This window comes from Argiope bruennichi, chromosome 9 (genome assembly GCF_947563725.1).
Source record: "Argiope bruennichi chromosome 9, qqArgBrue1.1, whole genome shotgun sequence".
NCBI lineage: Eukaryota > Metazoa > Arthropoda > Arachnida > Araneae > Araneidae > Argiope > Argiope bruennichi.
The window spans coordinates 91,039,368-91,049,719 of record NC_079159.1 but is presented as its reverse complement, the minus strand read 5'-3'; the positions used below and the strand labels follow the sequence as shown (position 1 = coordinate 91,049,719).

Genomic DNA, 10,352 nt, shown 5'->3' with positions numbered 1-10,352 from the left:
TCTGTCCAGCTGTACGAGTACAGATGAATACAATAATTACAAAATGTAAGTTGCTTTATAGATACACCTTTATGTACAGATTTAAACTGCAGAGCATATAAAATTTGAGACCAAATTCGTCAATTAGTGGATCGTCTGTCGGTCACTATTTTCTCATGAATGTAAATACCATAACTCAAAAACGTGATAATTTATATAAACGAAATTCGGTATATGGTCTTGTAACTACAATTGTAGTTCTATGTCTAGTTTTGGTTTCAATCGAAAAAAAAGTGTCCAAAATATATATTCCTTTTTCTGATTCTCGTATTAATTGTTTGTCGGTGATTAATCGTTTCAGATCGCAGGCTGTATTCAGTAAAGATGACAAATTCATGCCTAGTTCGTTCACAATTTAATGCATAGAAAGGGGAAGGGGGGGATACAACTTCTATTAAAAATTCTGCTAGAAACAGAAGAAATTATTTATGCTGGATGTGTGTGTAAGGGAACGGTACTCCAAAAAGCATTAATTTAAGAAAAATCATAAATTAGTTTAAAAAAATTCAAAGAAAAAAAATCAGCTTGTTGCTATCAAAAACTAAAAAAATAAAGTTTATTGTAAAATAAATCCAAAAATTTATGCATTTGCTATTTTTGATGAAAATAGCAAAAATGAAAAAAGGCTGGAATTATGCATCGTAAGTCGTACAACACTAAGTCGTATTACCTAAGTCATACAAAAGAATAAACTGAAGTAAAAGTAGTCTAATCTTATTTTATTGCTTCAATGAATGCAGTCCAAATCTGACATATATATATATTTGTCTTCCTTTCCCAATAATTATTTTTGATGATTTTGAACCATTGAAACACTAGTTTCATTAACATTATGAATTGATGTATAACAAATCTGTGCTCATATAGTACTGCTTCGCGCTTGTCAGAGAATTCATAAATTAGTAGTCTTTTTTTAAATTTCTAATTCTTGACATTGGGACTGCTTACAAGACAAAGACGGATGGTCTTTTATAAATTTGTAATACCATTTGTTTTCCAACTATTCGATTTTACACATTACACTATGAAGGGTGATGTTTTTCAGCTATTTCCAACTTCAACTTCCTTAAATCATTTGCTATAATTCTAATAAAAGAAATGTAAGAATAAATTTAACCATTTCTTATTTCAATTTTTCGGTCAAATCCTTGAGTGCCTGAAGTTTAATCCTTGAAGATGACATCCAAGAGTCGTTTTAAGAATTCCATGCTGCCTTTGAGTTTTATTAAATCGTACTTCACTCTTGTCAAATTTGCTTAAGACTTCAGTCATATCTCTTTGTTTCCACATCTTATAAATTCGTTTTGATATTTTGGAAATTATGATGGAAAAATTAAGACATAATTTTCCCTTGAATATGATATTGTAATTATTCCAAACTATCTTAGTTACCCAATTTTTCCTCAAACTTCTACATTTAGTTAAATTGTGCTAAATCCTTAACCATATCAGGAACAATTTAAGACTCTGAGATTGAGACGATTTAAGGTGTTGCATAAGTTGTAAATGAATATATACAATTAGGGAATAACGCATCAGCGCACTGTTTTAATGAATAAACTTTTTATTAACTATATAATGAATACCCAAAGAGAGCTATGCAGCCACAAACCATTTACTTATTGTAAAATATAATATATTAATAGAAAAAATATAGAGAAAGCAGCAAAAATTAACTTTATAGCGGCGTGTTTAGAAGGTAATATATTATTTTAATGATATATAGTATAGGTACATAATATATAATTATAGAAGGTAATATAATATTTTATTTTACTGATATCATGTTTAAAAGAGTGTAACTGACTTAGTAATATATCAACTATTTCTTGAAGTTTTATTTTTGGCGTTTTATTTCAAATGTTGGCAATGATAAGATTTAATAAACTATGTAACTTGAGTAATCTTCTTCTATTCCTTATCTTTTACAAACTAATTACTAGATGATAATAAACATATGAAATCATAATTTAATTAAACTATTCATTAACTGATAATTAAGAAGTGGAAATATTAAAATGTTGCATAGTAAAAAATGGAAACAACAGCAGCTCAGCAAAAGAGTAAAAAAAATTGGTTACAAAATATCATCTGTAAACGACATGACATGTAACATGACATAAGTCAAGTTGAATAGAACTATATAAAAGCGATGTTTAAAAAAATGAAAACAAACCATTAAAAATAGATGAAATTATTATGTTTAAGATTTTCAAAATGCTGTTATTCCACGGGATATTTATAAATAGAAAGGACATTAAATGTATAGTCAAGCCCTGGAATAAGATTTAGCAAACCAGAAACTACTTCATTTTTAACTTTCTCGTATAGGAAGTATAGAGAAAGTATCATAATCGTCAAAAAATTATAACGAATTTTTGGCGAGTTGCCACGTTTCAAAACTACCCGAGTTCGAAAAACGTTGTGTCTATTTATCTGTCCATATTTCAGTCTGTAAACACGAAAACTAAAAAAAAAAAAAAAAAAAAACGTTTTAAGCCAAACTGATGAAATTGGATGTGGCCTTTGCACAGACGAAATCCTTTTAGAAGAAAAATGTCTGTCCACCTGTCCGAATATAGGTTTACACTATCACTATAGAACGAAAAGAGAAAGTATGCGAAAATGCTTTGAGGTGACCATTTTTACTGTTGCAATTTACTTTTTTTTAATTTGATTCTTTACAGAAGTAAAAACGAATTCATTCTGAAATTTAATTAACAATAAACAAGAAAATGACGATTTCTTTATTCTGACATTTTAAATCTACCTTTAAACTAGCATTGAAGATAAGATATTGCTTGATCTGAAATCAGAATACATTTATTTAACAAAAAAGAAAAAAAAGTCAGTGAAACAATCAAGATAAAACTTTTAAAGGACGATTTTTTAGCAAATAAATGTATTTTATCTAAAATTAAAAACATGAATAAAATGAGTTTTTAATAACTACCAGAAAAGTGGAAACCGGAAATTATGATAAAAATTGCCATTAAATTTGCCAAAATAATGTTAAATTACACTAAATGAATTATTAATATAGAGTAAATATCAAATGAGATTGCAAGAAACAGTTCGAAAACACCAAGATCAGTGTTTTTCAAAAGTTTTCTTATAAAACAGATCTGTATAGAGAACATGTCGTTCCCCACCCCAGGGAGCATGTAAAGTAAATCTAATTTGTGCCTTTCCATGATTGTGTCTTTTATGCTTTGATTTAAGAATGACTTATGTCTTTTTACATGTTTGACTTCTTAAATAATGAAAGCCTTTACCTTTCTTTATGGAAGTTAGCAATGTTTGCTTTTGATTACCGGTTAAAGCAATTACCATATTAATAAATGATTAGAAATTCACTCAGCCCCACAAATTGAATTAGCAAGTTTCAACGGAAAGAACCATTCTTATCATATGCTTGATTCTTATCTTGTTCGGTAAGTCTATATTTTTAATAAAGGAAAACAAGAAAAATAGCTCCAAAGGAGTACGAACTGCAATTTAGACATTAATTTCTAACCGACTGAAAAGTGACTGATGCAATTTCCCGGATTCTTCATCAAGATTTACTCTATAATTTAAAGGTTAGCGGTTTTCATTGACTCTCATATTTTCTCTTTTTAGAGCTTTTAATTTTATGAGCTTTACTAGGCAAACCATTTAATCCGACTTGGCCCTTTAGTACACGTACACTTGTGATCATAAACGAACTACTGTATTACCATGTCGTCCTGTGATATCATGTTGTTGTCCCGCGACAACTATTGGGCAAATGCCGGTAACACGACGTTGGTGTCCAACGAAGACTATTTAAATCTAATAACTGAAATTATCTGAACTAGTCTTACCAGCGCTAAGCAAAAGAATTCCGATTAGATATGCAGTAGGCATAATGTAAAAAAAAAGCTTTTTAATCAAAGACTCCAGCTTGCATTACAGTTTGCTTCTTTTTGATAAAATAAGACATTTCAATGTTTTGGAACATACCGCGATTATTGTCGCCAGGAAGTCCGGATCCAGTTATTTCCAAACCACTAAAGTTTTTCGCATTTCCTTTATAACAGCGGTACGTTTCCTTTTTTTCACCAAAGAATGGCAGCTAAGCAAATAAAAAAATTTAGAAAAAAACTGAAATAGGGGATGGAAATTTCTTGTAAGCGAACAAGATGTCTGATACGAATTGCGTGTGGTAAACAGAAGAGCTACAACGCAATGTTTTCCTCTTAAAGACAAATAAGTTCTGATAAATTATGATTAGGATTTATGATTTCTTTTTTACTGAAAATCATAAAAGTAATATCTTTCAAATTGTTTTTATATGATCTTTACTGGAGTAAATTTCTTTTTTAATACATACTGTAAAAATACTGAGAAGTTTTATTATTAACAATAATCTGTATGGAATTTTGATCTAATAATAGTTCATTTGATGATCTCGGACAATAAACCAGAGATTCACTTAAAATTTCGAACAATATTAAATGAAGAGAAATTTGGAACAAAGTCATAAATGTCTTTACTTAGAGTTTACGTCAAAAAATATGGCCGAATCCAGAGAATAAATACCGTCCAAAGAGATGGCTAGTCCTGCTTTGAATTGTTTTCTGATCTGAAGCAAATATGAAACAGTTCGCAGTAATCGCTCTGTGTTGCCTCGTAATTTTGGTAACCCAAGGTAAGTATCATTAGTTACAAAAATATCAGTAAGTACATATGCCAATCATTATACAGTTGCCAATAAAACTATTACAAATTATTTTAAAACCTTTTCTTAAAATATTTTTTTTTTTTTAAATTCTACAGACCCTTGCAAAATCGGAGGAACATGAATGTTTAATTTTCTACAATAAAATTTTACCAAATTAAAACTATATTTAGAATTTTTAATGAATATTCAGGGTGCTTCATTATGATGATTATTAATGTATGGCTGACATTTCTTATGGCTTTGTTTTATTTGATTTTGATCTCCACCTTTTTTATAAAAAGTACTTTTCATCAATAATTATAAAAATGATTTCGGTGAATAAAATATATTAACGAAATAATAATGTTTTCATTATTATTTCTTTTAGTTTTTAATTTGTCAAATATTCATCATTAAAAAATTATAAAATTTTGTAATTCTTTTTCCGATAATTGAAACCAGATGGCGTTAATCACATGAAATACGAATTTAAGTCAAATTAATCAATGAACTGATAATTAATTTCAGAAAATATCAAAGTGCTGTGCTCTCTTCAAGAAGTCATAATTATAAAATAATTTCAACACAGATTACATCAGAAAATTGCCAGAAAATCAATAGCAATGTTCTGTCTTTATAAATATGAGTGAAAAAGTTTTACAAAAGCATAAAAAAACAAAAACAATCTATTGAAACAATAGTATTTTATAAAAATAAATGTTCTTTCGCTTAATACAAAAAGAAACTATTTCATCAAATTAGTTACAAATTGGATACCGTTTCATTACTAATTTCAATTATTAATCTTGTTTTTGTTTTATTTCAGCTCAAGCGTTCCACAGACATTATCACTTCCGAGGTAATTTGGAATATTGATATCATATTTACAAATTTATTTTGCAATTTTTCCAATTAAATTTATTTTTATTTAAACTATATTTTAGCATTTAAAATCTTACTTTTAAAAGTTTGTTTTTTACTAAAATATTCAGATTTAATCAGATATTATACAGTAAGGAAATGAAGTTGCTTAGATAAGTTAATTCCAAAAGCTCTAAAATTCAGAATAAATTTTTTTTTGAAGGGGGAGATGAAAAATAAGGTGAAGAATGTTGATGGAAGATTAGGGGAGAATCAAAATAGAAAGCCACATGCGTGGTTAAGGGCCCGGGTGAAAATTTTGGAGGGTGCCATAGAAACAAAACGTTAGTATTTATTTGTCACTTTCGCAAGAAAGTACGAAAAGGTGAAAAAATATTATTGTAATTCGTGTGTAGTTTGCACTTACAAATTTAAAGAAGGTGAAAAAAAAATCGTATTAAACCCTGGGCGCCACTTACCTCCGTTAAGCCATTGTCAGACAAAATCTTATAGGAAGACTCGATTGGAAACACCGCGCGAATAATCAAAAACATACACGAAGATGCTAAAATGACAAGATAGTAATAGTAAAAACTTTATTATGCTTTATACATAACAGAAAGAACACGGTCCATTTTCGCAATAGTTGCACTGAATTCATCAATCGTAATTATGCGCATTTCGCAAAGAAAGCATGGAATAGTCTACTTCTCGAAAATATCCGACATTTCACAGGCACTTTCAGTTTATATTGATATCCTTATAACAGTTTTGGACTATACGCCATTTCGGAAATTTTTGCATTTTCTTCGAAATTCTCATGTTTTAGACCTCCCATAATCCATATATATCATTTTTAGAATTATTATCTGTCTTTATCCACCTGTGAATATTTCAGCACAATTCCAGGAATGAAACTGGTTGTATGAGATTGATACAAAGCTTTCTCTTCGTCTTCGGAAGTACACTATAACTAACGAAATTAAAAAAAAAAAAAGAATTTAAAGTACAGTCCTTTCGATAAAATTTCACATTTGTATCAAATTTTAAACCAAAATTGTCAAGGATGGACTACCATTTGAATTTCTCCTTTCATATATCAGATCATATCCGATGTCAATGAAATTTCATATATTATTTTTTTTATCCAATTGAACAAATCTGCACCGAAATTTGATCCAAATCAAACTATGGGGAAAGGAAATGATTCAATATGTACGTATTTACATCCCTTCATTATAAGACGAAACTAAACACAAAATTAGCTAGATTGAGGAAGTGTGAAATCATATCAAATTTAATTTTCTATACGCGGGATAAAACGAGATAAAACAGAAAACAAGATCATTTTATCATAAATATATTTTATTTTTTTGAAATGAATCTCATATTATGTCAGTGGTAACAATGCTGCTGTTCTTGTTTTACACATTTTATAAAAATTTCTTTTACGTAAATTTTAATGAAGTATCATCTATTTTTTTTGTAGGTGGTCCAGGTGATCATTTCCATGCAGGTAAACGGTTTATTTAATTTATATAACATTTTATAATTTCCGTTTAATAAATAATTATCACAATGCGATTGTAAAATATTTAATCATAAATATGTGCATAGTCAGCGATACTTAAAATTTTGTTCATTCTTAGAAGCAATTACAGTATTTTTACACTATAATCGATATTTAAAGAATTTTTCTATATTTATTATGATATTTTTACATTATATAATTCTCCTGTCCCACAACTCCTAAATTAAATGGCACCCTTCGCCTTTCACTTATTTAGATGTATAGCAAAATAAAGTTATAACACAGACATCAACTGAACCGATTTTGCTTGTTATTAATTGTCCAAACAAAATGCTGTGCTTATTAGTCAAATGTAATTTCAAACAGTTCTATTGTTTGGTGTAATAAGAAATAGTACATCAAAGTTGGCTGATATTACTAAATTAATGCTTAAAATACAGTGGCGAACAGCCATTTTATATCTTTATTGTACTTAAGGTGGCTAGAAACGAAATACAAATTAAAAACTAAAAAAAGGAGTTACTTCTGTTCCACATTTCTACTTTTCTTGTACCCGAATGAGCTCTTTTCAAGACCGTTTTTATTAATTATGTTATTGAAATAAGAAATATTTTAAACCTCTTCCTGGTTCACATATAATAACGACATAGCTAGAATAATCGGAAGAAAAATTGTTATAAAATGACGTTAACCTATCTGTGATTTTGATAGAGTGAGGATTATCTATAATTGCATAGCTATGGAATCATTTAAGAGATCTTGCACAGAATAAATAGGTTAATAATAAATCGTCAACGAAATTGGTATTATAAATACAACAAAATAAAATGCAGCTGAAGTTAGGAAGAGCAGAGCAGTACTTACCGTCTACAGCTTAAATAATGTTTCACATCGCTTCTTGGAAGATGACATTGTCAAGAAGATCGGCACTATAGGACTAAAAATTTTAAGGACTAAATCAAACAAATGTTGCGAGAACTGAAAGTAAACATATTGAGATAATTTTTTGTTAAAAAAAAGTATTAGAACAATTCAAAAGAACAACACAGTAGCGATTTTTTAAATTCGACCATTCAAAGTCGCACCATTGGTTGCTTTTTGCTAATTCTTATTAACTTTTAATCAAAATCCAACGAAAATCCAACGATGCATTTTGCATTTACGGATTTTTATACCATTTAATATTTAGAAAAGCGTGTTCCTATAAGAAACAAATTTTTTAGTAATGCTTCATGAAGACGACATTGCATTTTTAAGTACTGCATTACAACTCATTCAAAGACAGGAGCAGTGATGGAAGTTATAAATCAAATTATTGTTTTTTTAATTGATAAAGATTTGATTTATTAATTTTAGAAGTCTAATTTCAAAAATATTCCTCGTAATAACTTTATTTTTAATTTAGGTTGAGATTCCCTTGCTTTGCTGTTCTGGGTGTAAAATGTCTCAAACATGGTCGACCCCCGGCAGAACGATATAGAGGACCATTCCCTCTTCTTTCATGTCCATAAAATAGGAATGAAGATGTTTTAAATTACTTTTATGACATTATTTAAATTCATATTATGTGTATTTAAATTTTGAAATAAAATTTTATGTTGCATTATCTGAAATTTTAATATTATAAATATTACTGAAAGTCGTGTATCATTTACCATAACAGAAATATATATAGGAGCAAATTTTATTTTTTTAGTTTAAAATTTTTACTGTTTATTTTCCTTGCAATAAATACTATTTAGAAGAAAGAAGATCAATGAATGATTCATTGAAACTTCAAAACTGCAGCATATGTGTAATTATTTTTTGATAATTTTTTCTTAGTAAAATTTGGCGAGCTTTTGGCGAGTGGTTTCCTCGCTGGTGTATTAAAACTTTCGATTAATTCTTTTTATATGTAATTTGATCATAATGACATCTTTAGCAAAATATTTTTAAGCTTTAAATTTTGCTAGAAGTGTAATCCATAATATTTTTTAAAAACCTTACACTGCTTTTTTTATAGTGCAATACATCTTCTTATATTTTGTCATCTCGTCTAAAATGTGAACTTTAATGTGGAAGAAGAAGAGATTATTTTTCAATTAATGTTCGTGAAAAATATAAGTGTAGAAGTAGAGTCATTTATCGTTGAAGTTTTTTTTTTTTGTATTATAAAATATGTTCCAAAATTAATATCTCAGAACATTATTAAATCAAAATTTCTCTGATTCAGCAAAAAAAAAAAAAAAAAAAAAAAATCACTGTAACACAGTAGAAAGCAAATCTCCAAGATAAGAGCGAAAACATATTTTTATCCATGCAATTTTACTACAAAAAACACACACACTTAGTTCAAGAAAATAAAAAACCTTACAAATGTTTCATCATCGTTCACTTCTAAAGATAAAGGCCTCAGCCATACGGGAAACAAAATTACAAAAATTTCATTAAATGCTTTAAATAGATGTCTATTCGGCACCAGAAAATAAACCAACTTTTCCTACCTTGATCATCAAAAGAAGAAAAATCCAAGATGAAATATTAATAAGAATAGTGAAAAAGATTAGTTTCATTAGAACATTGTAAATATATTGTTGTCAAATATACATAAAATTATTTTCAAAAATCAATTAAAACTGTAGAAATAATTATATGGTAAAAGATAATTAAAGAATTTTTTTTAAATTTTAAGATGATACAAATATCCGTATAGAGTTATAATATTTTTTGAAGTTATAGTGAAAAAAGAAAATTAACATTTTGAATCAAAATTTTAAAAATAATCACTAAAAAGTATTTATCTCTTAATGATAAGTGCTTTCTTACTCACTAAAGTAAATCTATGCCAAAAAACTCTACAATAGTAGAGTGTCATAAAAATCATCATTATTATTAGAGAAGATAGATTTTTATTACATTTTTTTAAAAAAATTATCGCTTACTATAACCATTGTCTGACAGCAAGAGCATAGATTTTACAAGAAACCTCAACACAAAGAATGCTTCTGGTCGAAGTTCAATATTGTAATGCCTTGATCTAGACTGATCAAATAACTGTAGTAGGAGATACAACGGTCAAAGTCGAAAGCTTTCTTGAAACTCAGTTGGTTCTCGGACTCCGACCTCGTGGGCGTAGTCCAACAGTCCGCCTGCAATTCGTTTCTTTTCTCCCTTCCAAAATAAAATAAAATATCCGCACTTTATTTCGGCGACAATCTCCGCCTCTTAATTTACATTGGTCATTTGAGCTCTCTT

At 28.3% G+C, this 10,352-nt stretch overlaps 1 long non-coding RNA gene across 1 annotated transcript; it reads left to right on the top strand.

Moving 5' to 3' along the window:
- The first annotated feature begins 4,557 nt into the window (after nucleotides 1-4,557).
- Nucleotides 4,558-8,721, top strand: LOC129983895 (uncharacterized). Its single transcript, XR_008785461.1, has 4 exons — nucleotides 4,558-4,711; nucleotides 5,550-5,582; nucleotides 7,074-7,100; nucleotides 8,521-8,721. It is a non-coding gene; the product is annotated as an uncharacterized LOC129983895 (long non-coding RNA).
- The last annotated feature ends 1,631 nt before the right edge of the window (nucleotides 8,722-10,352 follow it).